The following is a 14929-nucleotide window of genomic DNA, read 5'->3' as shown; positions in this document are numbered from 1 at the left end:
TATGGTTTTAATTTGAATCTCCCTGATGACTAGTGATGATGAACATTTTTTCTTGTGTCTGACAGCCATTTGTTGTCTTCATTGGAGAAGTGTCCATATCTTCTGCCCATTTTTTGATATGATTATCTGTTTTGTGTGTGTTGAGTTTGAGGAGTTCTTTATAAATCCTGGATATCAACCTTTTGTCTGTATTGTCATTTGCAAATATCTTCTCCCATTCCGTGGGTTGCCTCTTTGTTTTGTTGACTGTTTCCTTTGCTGAGCAGAAGCTTTTGATCTTGATGAAGTCCCAAAAGTTCATTTTCGCTTTTGTTTCCTTTGCCTTTGGAGACATATCTTGAAAGAAGTTGCTGTGGCTGATATCGAAGTGGTTACTACCTATGTTCTCCTCTAGGATTCTGATGGATTCCTGTCTCACGTTGAGGTCTTTTATCCATTTCAAGTTTATCTTTGTGTATGGTGTAAGAGAATGGTCGAGTTTCATTCTTCTACAATCAGAAGAGACCCCGAATTGCTAAGGAAATGTTGAAAAACAAAAACAAAACTGGCGGCATTATGTTACCTGATTTCAAGCTTTACTAAAAAGCTATGGACATTGGGGAGGGGAGGCGAACCATAAGAGACTATGGACTCTGAAAAACAACCTGAGGGTTTTGAAGGGTCAGGGGTGGGAGGTTGGGGGAACAAGTGGTGGGTGATGGGGAGGGCACGTTTTGCATGGAGCACTGGGTGTTGTGCAAAAAGAATGAATACTGTTACGCTGAAAAAATTAATAAAAAGGAAAAAAAAAAAAAAAAAAAAAAAAAAAAAAAAAAAAGCTGTGATCACCAAGACAACATGGTACTGGCATAAAAACAGACACATAGACCAGTGGAACAGAGTAGAGAGCCCAGATATGGACCCTCAACTCTATGGTCAAATAATCTTTGACAAAACAGGAAAAAATATACAGTGGAAAAAAGACAGTCTCTTCAATAAATGGTGCTGGGAAAACTTGTATTCATATTTTTGTCTAGTTTCTCCCTACACTGAATCAGGATGGGTCTGTGTGACCAACGGATACAGTGGAAGTTTGATTTCCAAGGCTAGACCACAAAAGGTATTACAGTTTCTGTTTTGGCTTTTTGGATTGCTCATTTTGGGGGAAACCTATCATATGAGGACATTTAAGTAGCCCTAGAGAGGCCCACAGGAAAAGGCACTGAAGGCTCCGAGTAAGCCTGACCACCAATACACCAACATTGCAACGGTGCCTCCTAAAAGTGGATCCTTCCACTCTCTGCAAAGGTTCAGGTGGCTTCAGCCCCAGTAGAGGCCCTGAGCCAAACTTCCTAGCCCTTTCAAACTTTGAAAGTCCCTTTCAAACTCCTGACCCAGAGAAACTGTGGGAAGTATGAAATTATTTTGCTTGGGTTAAGAAACTAATATTTGGAAGATCTGCTACTAAGCACCAGATAACTAATAAAGGAAAATTTATCCCATTGGAGAGACATATGACTTGGTGAGATTTCATGGTAATGAAAACTCCTATAGCTCCCTGGCTTTCTCTTTTCTTCAGACTGCATGCATTCCTGGTAAGAGTCTGTTGGAATTTGGCTCCAAATGGGGTGATCTCCATTTCTCTTAAATTCTCACTTGGGGTGCCTGGGTCACTCAGTGTGTTAAAGCCTCTGCTTTTGGCTCAGGTCATGATCCCAGGGTCCTGGGATCGAGCCCCACATCGGGCTCTCTGCTCGGCAGGGAGCCTGCTTCCCTTCCTCTCTCTCTGCCTGCTTCTCAGCCTACTTGTGATCTCTGTCTGTCAAATAAATAAATAAAATCTTTTAAAAAAATTCTCACAATATTTTCCATCTCACATTTATTTTTTAGCTAATTCTAGGTTAAAGAGAGCATTGTCTTAATCCTTTTAGCATGAATTCTGCATCTTAAAATACATTAAAAAGGCCATGCTGAAATCAAAGTAAACATACCAAGTAGACTATAAAGGTACAGAATGCTAAATGGCCACCATATAAAAATGATCCATCCATCAATGAATCCATCATTTCATTTTAGGAAATCATAAATAGTGAGAATATAAGATACAAATATATTTTTAAAATAGCAAGCTATATAAGCAATATGCAAAGAGAGACATAAATAAGGTCACTTTGACTAAAAGTCTCAGATTGTCAAAAATAGGGAATGAGCTAATAAAATCACACACTTTCCCAATTGCCGATACACTGCAAGGGAGATCACCTACTGAGAAAAGATAAGTCATAAAAGGAAAATCAAAGGTATTAGATAAATTGAAGGTATTAAAGCAAAACACAAAATGATGTTATAACACTATTTTCAAGAAATATTTTCATTTCATACAGAACTTCATCTTGTTTATATTTCAAGATTAACTGTCTTGATGTCTTCATCATTTTTTCCCATTTTTTACCATGATAGTTTCTAAATATTATTCATTCAATCAGCAAATATTTATGAGCACCTATTATATGCCAGCACTATTGTAAGCACTGTACTCAACACAATGAATAAGATAGTTTCCTCCTTCATGGAGCTTAAAACTAGTACAGATAAAATTAATAAATAGGCATATCACATCAGATGAGTATTAAGTGCTATGAAGAGAAACTGAAAAGGTAAGGTGATATGTAGTCCAGATGGATGGTTTTGATGCAGGCTGCCTGGGTCCAAGAACCCAGAAGAGGTCCCAGAGACCTCTTTGGTCAAGAGGGTCTTTGGCTTCACATAGGATAGAAATCAAACACAAGCTGAGAGAAAGTGAGAGCAGTTTATTGAAGACATAGAGCAAATACAGACTGTCTGAGAGACTCAGAAGGGAAAGGAGAGAGAGTCTTGTCCTTGCTTGGGGTCCTGGGTTTTTACTGAGTATTGTGCTCTCTTCAGGCACCCAGGGAAAAAGATGAATGTTTAGGTGTTCTCCATAACTCATTCATGCCCTCGAGCCTAGGGTCTTAGTGAGCCAATGGTCGTGGAAAATATTCACGATGACCCCACCTGGTCACTCCTTAGATGTTACCTATTGTGCTGGAAGACTCCAAAGAATTCATTAACTCCTTGAACTTTACCAGGAGCACATTCATTCATTATCTGTTCTATAAGGCAGGTGTAAGGTGAAGGTGTGGGTCCTAGCAAGAATAGAAGCAGGAAAGGGAGCAAAAAAGCAGTTTTTCATTGGGTCTCTTTAGTTTCCCTGTCTCATTCTATTTAAGAGAACATGGTCAAAGTTTAACAAAGTCAGTTACTATTAAATGTAAAATAGATATAAATTTGATTCTTAACACTTGAGTGCATAAACTCTCTTTCTCCATGTTCCAAATTGAGTACAATTTGTCTTTGAAGACTTCCTTATCTCCACCCTCTCCTTGAATGTTTATTAAGAAATTCAATCAGTCATTTTGCAGGAGACTCTTTCACTTTCTTAAGGTCATTTAGGACTCCAAACATAATAACTTCGGAAAGCTTAAAGGAAGACCACAGATCTATGTGCCATGGCCCCCACAAAGATCTTCATTGTCCAAGGCTACATGGGCCATTCAAAGGGATACAAGGTTGATGCTCTAGACCAGCTTTCTCATTACTATGATTCTCAAGACTTCATTACTTATTCTTCAGTTCCTAGTCATCTAAATGCCCCCTTAAATGTGCCTACCTCTCTGGGTGAAGTCCATGTCTGTCTTTAACCTCAAAGCATTCAATTTATAAAACTTAGGGAATCCACACGTCCTCAGGGTCACCTCTCTCCTTTGTTAAAAACTCAGTCCTACAAGTCTCAGACAGTTCAGATTTTACCTGCTGAAACTTCTTCTTCCAAGAGAAAAAGAAGCAAAGAATTCCTGTCATTCCTTCCTGATAAGCCCGGAGGAAGTTACTAGAGCAAACTTCTCAATGAAGTTGTCTGCCACAGATACAAGAATAAAGAGGGACTAAATCAGCTTCTTCCAGTTTTTATAGGGTTACACTTGTCAGAAATCGAGATCTGACTACTAGACATCACCACGTATTTGCAGTAAGATAGAATAGGCTGGAGGAAGATTGGGACATAGCACTAAACTTACATATTTGGAGTCAGTGAAACACAATTTGGATTACAAAGCCTGTTGTAATCAGTACAGAAATTTCTATTCTTCCTTAAGGTAAATATTTGAAAATAGGAAATGAAATGAATATCAAAGAGTCTTAATATTCTGAGTCAGTAGAGCAAAGCAGGGAAAGTTTGGATGCCCAGACAGCCCAAGAGATGGTCTCTTTAGGTATGATCAGAAGGAACCATAACCAGAAACACTGGCTTTGGATCAGGAAGAAGACTGTTAGTCTAAGGGAAAGAAATTTATAGTAACAGACTATTGATTTCTAAATAAGCTCTTGGCAAAGAAGAGTTTAAAAAATAAAACAATCAAATAAATGTAGATTGTTTTACAATTCAATATAGACTGAATGCAAAATAGAATATGGTTAGGGCTTAGACATTCTAAATAAGGTAGATAAAGGCAAAACATTCTATCTCATGGAATGGGTCAAGAACCCTTTATAGGGGAAATCTATAAGCCCCAAGTTACCAAGTGTAGACACATACTCCACCATTCTCTCAACATACCACAGAGAAGCCAGGTGAGGACTCAGTGAGGCTGGAGGTAATAGCCATGCAGTTGTCCTCCAGGGAAGGGCCCCATTCTCTCTTCCACACCTGCTTATAGTGCAAGTTCATGCATAGTCTTGGAAGAGAGGTAAAAAAGGAAAGTACCTAGGTACTAGAGAGTCTATAAATGCCAGTGCATTTGTCTGAGTTATCTGTGAAATTGTATTTAAGTCACTAAATTGATATTCTTCAACCACTTTTTATTATTGCCCCACCCCAAAGACCCTTTTGTAGACTTTGCTCCTAATAACATCCCTGCTGAAATGCTATTATACAATATACTGTAGATCTGTGTGCTTCTATGTATACCTTTACGCTTTATGCTTAAAAAGAAGAAGACTTTTCTCAGTATCCACCCTCCAAGAACCAATTTTTACCCCCTTGGGGGTGTATCACCGCACTCAGAATGCATGTACCAGAGAAAGGAAGGGAGTCTTACCATCTGAATGTAAGTTTGGGTACAATTCCTTCCATGAAGAAAATGTGTCCTTGCTCAGGGTCCACCTGTGACGGCACAACCTGAGTTTCTAGGGTCATGCATACAATAATCCTGCTTTTCTTCCTCTATTGTTTGTCAAATCAATGAATAAGTAAAGCACTCAGTCTTAAAAACTTAGCAATAAAAGCCAAATTGCTGATTTTGTGTTATTATGGTGGTTATTATGTTATTATTATTTTGTGTTCTTGCCTATCTAGTAGTAGTCATAAAATATTTTAAAAACAACTGCTCTTATGACATTGATGTTACAATTTCTTTTTTTTTATTATAATCATATTTTTTTCCATTTTATTTATTTTTTCAGTGTAACAGTATTCATTGTTTTTGCACAACACCCAGTGCTCCATGCAAAATGTGCCCTCTCTATTACCCACCACCTGTTCCCCCAACCTCCCACCCCTGACCCTTCAAAACCCTCAGGTTGTTTTTCAGAGTCCATAGTCTCTTATGGTTCGCCTCCCCTTCCAAATTTTTTTTTTAATAAACATATAATGTATTTTTATCCCCAGGGGTACAGGTCTGTAAATCGCTAGGTTTACACACTTCACAGCACTCACGATAGCACATACCCTCCCCAATGTCCATAGCCCCCTCCCCCTCTCCCAATCCCACCTCCCCCCAGCAACCCCCAGTTTGTTTTGTGAGATTAAGAGTCATTTATGGTTTGTCTCCCTCCCAATCCCATCTTGTTTCATTTATTCTTCTCCTATCCCCCTAACCCCCCATGTTGCTTCTCCATGTCCTCATATCAGGGAGATCATATGATAGTTGTCTTTCTCCAATTGACTTATTTCACTAAGCATGATACGCTCTAGTTCCATCCACGTCGTCGCAAATGGCAAGATTTCATTTCTTTTGATGGCTGCATAGTATTCCATTGGGTATATATACCACCTCTTCTTTATCCATTCATCTGTTGATGGACATCTAGGTTCTTTCCATAGTCTGGCTATTGTAGACATTGCTGCTATAAACATTCGGGTACACATGCCCCTTCGGATCACTATGTTTGTATCTTTAGGGTAAATACCCAGTAGTGCAATTGCTGGGTCATACATTTCTAATTAAGTTAAACAGATACCTAGCTTGTGACATACAGAAATTTCATTTTTATATATATTCCTAAGAGAACTGTATCATGAATAAGAATGTTCAAACCAATTTTATTAGTGATAGTTCCAAACTGAAAACAGCCCAAATATCTGTCACATATTCCCTAGCATATTCATGGGATAGAACGTTATTCTTCTATCCATTAATAAAAAACAACTACTGATGAGTATAAACCTATGTCAAAAATATTATGTTGAGCAAAAGAAGCAAGGCACAAAAGATTCATGGTGTATGATATATGGATGAGTCATTCAGAATATATGATGTACGATTCCAGTTCTATGAAGTTCAAGCCTAAGCAACACTAATCAATGTAGAAAAATCGGGATAATGATTGCCTAGGGCAGGGGGTGGATTGATAGAAAAGGGCAAGAGGAACCTCTATTAGGTGATGAAAATATTCTATATCTTGATGTCAACATTTGTCAAGCTATGAACTTAAGATTTGTGCATTTTACTGTATATAAATTGAACCTCATAAATAAAAAGATAATGCCACCAGAGTGATGTTGTCAGCAAAGGTCATGGCAACTTTCATGGTGAAATCCATTTTTAGTTAAAAAGTAACTTTTTCTGCCAAGAGGAAAATACTCTATAATTGCTATCACCACAACATAGCAGAAGATGCTGAGAGAGTAGGCCAGAGTGCTCCAGACAGAAAGTTGTCAAGCAGACTGACAAAAGACATTCCTGACTTAAAAAGGCACCTATTTGTGCACAAGATCAGCAAACAGCCTACATACAAAGTGAACTTTGAACATTTAGGGCCTACATAAAAGGACTATGTGAAATCACATTTTGGGTTGTGAAATGAGGAAATATCCCAACAGCAAATGGTAAGTGACCAGATCTCACAGGACTCAGAACAAAAGGGCCAATTCAACGCAGGCAATGAAAGAAAAATGGAGGTTCACCCAAAGATACAGATATAGTGAAAAGAAGGGCCATTTGTACCCCAATGTTTATTGCAGCAATGGCTACGGTCGCCAAACTGTGGAAAGAACCAAGATGCCCTTCAACGGATGAATGGATAAGGAAGATGTGGTCCATATACACAATGGAGTATTATGCCTCCATCAGAAAGGACGAATACCCAACTTTTGTAGCAACATGGACAGGACTGGAAGAAATTATGCTGAGCGAAATAAGTCAAGCAGAGAGAGTCAAGTATCATATGGTCTCACTTATTTGTGGAGCATAACAAATAACATGGAGGACATGGGGAGATGGAGAGGAGAGGGAGTTGAGGGAAACTGGAAGGGGAGATGAACCATGAGAGACTATGGACTCTGAAAAACAACCAGAGGGTTATGAAGGGGCGGCAGGAGGGGGTGGGGTGGGGTGGGAGGTTGAGGAACCAGGTGGTGGGTAATAGGGAGGGCACGTATTGCATGGAGCACTGGGTGTGATGCCAAAACAATGAACACTGTTATGCTGTAAATAAGCAAATAAAAATAAATTAATTAATTAAAAAAAAATGGAGGTTCAGCCTTATCTGGACCAAGGATTATGATTTTAACCCAACATGTTGAAGACAATCATTGTTTCCTTCATAGCAAAAAGCAGGGAATCATGAATAAATTTATGTTCATGTGAATAAAATTATACAAAACATAAAATGTACATAATAAAAGCATCGTTTCCTTACATTCTTCTGAATGGGTTCAATCCATTTCAATGAATATATTAAGTAATGTCTACAGTGAAAGAACCTCTCTAGACCTTTTTGCAGAGCTACCTGGACTGAGTGCATTCTACCTATTAATTCTACCTGATTTTGTAAAGATTATTCTTTAAAGCATAGCACATCCTCCATGAAATCCATACAGGCCTGAGCATTGGAGCAGGACTGATCCAAAGCAGGAAGGTAGACCACAGAGCAAAGAGAATGAAGAAGCCGGGGAGGGGGTGATTTCTAATTTACCGAAGCCCTGCTCAGCTTTATACCTATTTAGGTATTAATAACAAAATCAGATTCAGGCCAGAATGTGTTTTGATAGCATGTTACAAGTGAAAGAAAATAAAACAGAGAAAGAAAAACAGTATATATTTCTACTGCTTTATAGTAAAAGAGGAAGCCATTTGAATCATAAACACATAAATGTGGTCATCTTATAAGGAATACATTGAATGTGTGGACATGGCTTAACACTTTCACTGCAATTTTATTCTTTTCTTAGGGAGCATAAAATGAGATGTATCATTTTCTTGGGTAACAGACTTTCCCAGCCTTGGTCTATTGAGCAAAGTTGAGATTTTCAAGGCTTTGAGGATCACAAGTATTTTAAGATCTACCAAATCTGTTGATCAATCTTGAGCTGGCGAGGTAGGTTCCTGTGAAAATAACTATTATGGTGAAAGAAAGCAGATAAATATTAGAGATACTTGGTGACCATTCTTTCCATTGCAGGTACCAAGGAAAGCTTTATTTAAGATAACAGTTGTCTGTTTTTCCACTACATCCTGAGGAACCTTTTCAGTGAATCCTTCAAAGGGGAGGCCATTGCTGTTTGGGATGCTATTTAAAGGATTCATATATTAATAAGCAAAATATAAGTAGATGGGGCGCCTGGGTGGCTCAGTGGGTTAAAGCCACTGCCTTCGCCTCGGGTCATGATCCTGGGGTCCTGGGATCGAGTCCCGCGTCGGGCTCTCTGCTCAGCGGGGAGCCTGCTTTCTCCTCTCTCTCTCTGCCTGCTGCTCTGCCTGCTTGTGATCTCTGTCTATCAAATAAATAAAAAAAAAATATATAAGTAGATAAGTACATTATAAATTTGGGTGTCAGGTAGACAAACTCTTGTAATTTGATCCTATGTAGCTGTGGGACTTTAGGCAATTTATATCAGCTTAGTTTTCTCATCCATAAAATTAAGATAAAAATAATCATCCTCACATACAGATAACCCTGAGGAAAAGAATACATAGGATAACATACCAAAAATTCCTACCATGTATTTAGGCCTAGAACATGGTAGTTTCCTGTTTTAGTTTCCACTGGTTGCCTGAACCACCACCACATGGTACTAAACTTGGTGGATTAAAACAATACAAGTTTCTTTCCCCATAGTTCTAGAAGCCAAAAATTCAATATCATTGCCAGTGGGCTAAAATCAAGGTGCTGGCAAGACCACATTGGCTCTGCAGGTCTAGAAAGAATCTGCTCCTGGCTTCCTCCAGCTTCTCCTGGTTTCCAACATTTTTCTGCTAGTGTTCACATCACTCCCATCTCTGCCTTATTGTCACAAAGACTTCTTTTCTCTGTGTATCTCCTTTCTGACACTCTCATAGACAATTTTGATGACATTTAAGGCTCACCCAGATAACCCAAGATGATCTACTCATCTCATTATTCCTATTTGTATCTGAAAAGACCCTTTTTTCCAGATAAGATGACATTTATAGGCCCTAGAGATTAGGACAGGGACATATCTGTTTTTTAAAAATTTATTAATTATTTTTATTAACATATAATGTATTATTTGCCGCAGGGGTACAGGTCCTTGAATATTCAGGCTTTCACACTTCACAGCACTCACCATATCCTATACCCTCCCCAATGTCCATAACCCAACCACCCTCTCCTTAACCCCCCTACCCCCAGCAACCCTCAGTTTGTTTTATGAGATTGAGTCCCTTATTGTTTGTCTCCTTCTCAATCACATCTTGTTTCATTTTTTCCTTCCCTACCCCCCAAACCCCCCAACATTGCCTCTCAAATTCTTCATATCAGGGAGATCATATGATACTTGTCTTTCTCTGATTGACTTATTTCACTCAGCATAATACCCTCTAGTTCCATCCATGTCATTGCAAATGGCAAGATTTTATTTCTTTTGATGGCAGCATAGGATTCCATTGTATATATATACCACCTCTTCTTTATCCATTCATCTGTTGATGGACATCTAGGTTCTTTCCATAATTTGGCTATTGTGGACATAGCTGCTATAAACATTCGGTGCACGTGCCCCTTCAGATCACTATGTTTGTATCTTTAGGGTAAATACCCAGTGGTGCAATTGCTGGGTCATAGGGTAGCTCTATTTTCAACTTTTTGAGGAATCTCCATGCTGTTTTCCAGAGTGGTTGCACCAGCTTGCATTCCCACCAACTGTGAAGGAGGCTTCCCCTTTCTCTGCATCCTCACCAGCATCTGTCATTTCCTGACTTGTTAATTTTAACCATTCTCACCAGTGTGAGAATCAGTGTGGTTTTGATTTGTATTAACCTGATGCCGAGTGATGAGGAGCACTTCTTCATGTGTCTGTTGGTCATCTGGATGTCTTCTTTGCAGAAATGTCAGTTCATGCCCTCTGCCCATTTCTTGGTTGGATTATTCTTTTGGTGTTGATTTTGATAAGTTCTTTATAGATTTTGGATACTAGCCCTTTATCTGATATGTTGTTTGCAAATATCTTCTCCCATTCTGTCAGTTGTCTTTTGGTTTTGTCGACTGTTTCTTTTGCTGTGAAAAAGCTTTTGATCTTGATGAAGTCCCAGTAGTTCATTTTTGCCTTTGCTTCCCTTGCCTTTGGCAACGTTCGTAGGAAGAAGTTGCTGCGGCTGAGGTCGAAGAGGTTGCTGCCTCTGTTCTCAAGAATTTTGATGGATTCCTGTCTCACATTGAGGTCTTTCATCCATTTGGAGTCTATTTTTGTGTGTGGTGTAAGCAAATGGTCCAGTTTTATTTTTCTTCATGTGGCTGTCCAATTTTCCCAACACCATTTGTTGAAGAGACTGTCTTTTTTCCACTGAATATTCTTTCCCTCTTTGCCAAAGATTAGTTGACCATTGAGTTGAGGGTCTATTTCTGGGCTCTCTATTCTGTTCCACTGATCTATGTGTCTGTTTTTATGCCAGTACTGTACTGTCTTGATGATGACAGCTTTGTAATAGAGCTTGAGTCTGGAATTGTGATGCCACCAACTTTGGTTTTCTTTTTCAATATTCCTCTGGCTATTAGAGGTCTTTTCTGGTTCCATATAGATTTTAGGATTATTTGTTCCATTTCTTTGAAAAAAAAATGGTGGTATTTTGATAGGGATTGCATTAAATGTGTAGATTGCTTTAGGTAGCATAGACATTTTCACAATATTTGTTCTTCCAATCCATGAGCATGGAATGTTTTCCATTTCTTTGTGTCTTCCTCCATTTCTTTCATGAGTAGTTTATAGTTTTCTGAGTACTGATTCTTTGCCTCTTTGGTTAGGTTTATCCCTAGGTATCTTATGGTTTTGGGTGCAATTGTAATTGAGATCGACTCCTTAATTTCTCTTTCTTCTGTCTTGTTGTTGATGTATAGAAATGCAATTGATTTCTGTGAGTTGATTTTGTATCCTGCCAATTTACTGAATTCCTGTATGAGTTCTAGCAGTTTTGGAGTGGAGTCTTTTGGGTTTTCCACTTAAAGTATCATATTATCTGCAAAGTGTGAGAGTTTGACTTATTCTTTGCCAATTTGGATGCCTTTAATTTCTTTTTGTTGTCTAATCTCTGAGACTATGATTTCTAGTACTATTTTGAATAGCAGTGGTAATGGTGGACATCCCTACCATGTTCCTGATCTTAGTGGGAAAGTTTTCAGGTTTTCCTCACTGAGAATGAAATTCGCTGTGGTTTTTCCATAGATAGCTTTGGTGATATTGAGGAATGTACCCTCTATCCCTACACTTTGAAGAGTTTTGATCAAGAAAGGATGCTGTACTTTTGTCAAATGCTTTTACAGCATCTATTGAGAGTATTGTATGGTTCTTGTTCTTTCTTTTATTAACATATTGTATCACATTGATTGATTTGCAGATGTTGATCCAACCTTGCAGCCCAGGAATAAATCCCACTTGGTGGGATTCCTTTTAATAATTCTTTTAATGTGTTGAATAATCCTTTTAATGTACTGTTGGATCCTATTGGCTAGTATTTTGGTGAGAATTTTTGCATCCTTATTCATCAAAGATATTAGTCTGTAATTCTATTTTTTGGTAGGGTCTTTGTCTGGATTTAGGATCAAGGTAATGCTGGCCTCATAAAATGAGTTTGGAAGTTTTCCTCCCATTTCTATTTTTTGGAACAGTTTCAGGAGAATAGGTATTAATTCTTCTTTAAATGTTTGGTAGAATTCCCATGGGAAGCCGTCTGGCTGTCTAGTCCCATCTGGCCCTTCACTAAGGCTAAGAATAATCAAATCTTATTTGTTGGGAGATTTTTGATGACTTCTTCAATCTCCTTACGGTTATGGGTCTGTTCAGGTTTTCTATTTCTTCCTGGTTCAGTTTTGGTACTTTATATGTCTCTAGGAATGCATCCATTTCTTTCAGATTGTCAAATTTACTGGTGTATAGTTGCTCATAATATGTTCTTATAATTATTTGTATTTCCTTGGTGTTGGATGTGATCTCTCCTCTATCATTCATGATTTTATGTATTTGGGTCCTTTCTCTTTTCTTTTTGATAAGTCTGGCCAGGGTTTATCCATCTTATTAATCCTTTCAAAAAACCAGCTCCTAGTTTCGTTGACCTGTTCTATTGTTTTTTTGTTTTTGTTTTTGGTTTAGGGGGTTTTTGTTTGTTTGTTTGTTTCTATTTCATTGGTTTCTGCTCTGATCTTTATTATTTCTCTTCTCCTGTTGGGTTTAGGCTTTCTTTTTTGTTCTTTCTCCAGCTCCTTTACGTGTAGGGTTAGGTTGTGTACTTGAGACCTTTCTTGTTTCTTGAGAAAGGCTTGTACTGCTATATATTTTCCTCTCATGACTGCCTTTGCTGTGTCTCACAGATTTGTATAGTTGTGTTTTCATTATCTTTTGTTTCCATGAATTTTTTCAATTCTTCTTTAATTTCCTGGTTGACCCATTCATTCTTTAGTAGGGTGTTTTTTGGTTTCCATGTATTTGAGTTCTTTCCAACTTTCCTCTTGTAATTGAGTTCTAGCTTCAAAGAATTGTGGTCTGAAAATAGGCAGAGAATAATCCCAATTTTTTGGTACTAGTTGAGACCTGATTTGTGACCCAGAATGTAATCTATGTGCACTAGAGAAGAATGTGTATTCTGTTGATTTGGGATGGAATGTTCTGAATATATCTGTGATGTCCATCTGGTCCAGTGTGTCATTTAAGGCCTTTATTTGCTTGTTGATCTTTTGGTTGGCTGATCTATCCATTTCAGTGAGGGGGGGGCTGTTAAAGTCCCCTACTATTACTGTGTTATTGTTGATGTGTTGCTGTGATTTTGTTATTAATTGGTTTATATAATTGGCTATTCCCATGTTAGGGGCATAGATATTTACAATTATTAGATCTGCTTGTTGGACAGACCCTTTGGGTATGATATAGTGTCCTTCCTCATCTCTTATTATAGTCTTTGGCTTAAAATCTAATTGATCTGATATAAGAATTGCAACCCCAGCTTTCTTTTGATGTCCATTAGCATGGTAAATTATTTTCCACCCCCTCACTTTAAACCTGGAGGTGTCTTTAGGTCTCAAATGAGTTTCGTGCAGACAGCATATTGATGGGTTTGGGTTTTTTAATCCATTCTGATACCCTGTGTCTTTTGGCTGGGGGAAAGAACATATCTTTGATGGATTGGGGGTATTGTTCATGCCACCTCAGTGTTCAATAAATGGTTAAGAGGCTTTCTCTGTCATATATATGTGAGCATGAGGAGCAAGAACTTTATCCTCTTCACTGCCTGAAGCTGTATTTGTGGGACTGGTCTAGCAAGAGTGGGTGCAAAAAAACATTTCTTCACTAAGGCTAAGAATAATAAAAAGTTAAGGAAAACCTAAGAGATACTTTCTTTTCCAGCCATCAGAAATATTCTCTTAAGCAAAAGAGAAGTATTAAGATTACTTTATCAAGAAGTAGGCACTCAACTAAATACAGCATAAAGAGCAGTATTTCTTAAGTAATAATAGTATGTATATTTTCTGTGAAGCTTATATTTGTATAAAAATGTGGAACATTCACACATTCAGTCATTTGAATTTGGTGTCTGTTGAAAACAAAGCCAGAAAAATGTTGAGACTTTCAAAGTAGGCCACATATGTAAAACAAAACGTGGTAAAAGTACCTAGCTTGGCAGATGGCTCGGAGTGAAATCACAAAGTGGTGTGGTGAGACATTCAATTAAAAAAAAAAAAGCAATGATAAGCAGTCAGCTAATACATTATTAATTGTGCTAAAAACTTCTTCTTACCAAAACATACTAAAAGACAAATTCTTTTGCACAAAAATATATGTTAGAGGGCTTTCCTTTTCACATCCAAAGAGGAGGATTTTTTTTTCAAAGCAGTACATCAGAAATCTTAAATATTAGACTTTCATAACCCATCTACATAATAACTTGTAAGGTTTTTATGCAAAACAATTCTTCCTAAGATGGCTGAAGTAGTGCTTACATCATTAAAAGAAAAGATAAACCAATAGGGATTCTCATCCTAAATTTTCCTTTATTCAAATGAAAAAGAATGATGATGGACAGTAGAATGAGAATTTCCTTCCATCTTTTAATAAATGCATTTTTTCAATCAACAAATTCACACTCTAATGATATGTGATCAGTTCCTCTCATAGCTAATTCCTAAAATGTCCAAATCTTCAATGACACAAAATCTAGCCTACCCTCAGTATATCAGACATGACCCTTTTAAAAACATTTATAGAACA

This window comes from Meles meles, chromosome 11 (assembly GCF_922984935.1).
Source record: "Meles meles chromosome 11, mMelMel3.1 paternal haplotype, whole genome shotgun sequence".
Classification (NCBI taxonomy): Eukaryota; Metazoa; Chordata; class Mammalia; order Carnivora; family Mustelidae; genus Meles; species Meles meles.
The sequence above is the reverse complement of the archived record's forward strand: the minus strand, read 5'-3'. Positions refer to the sequence as shown.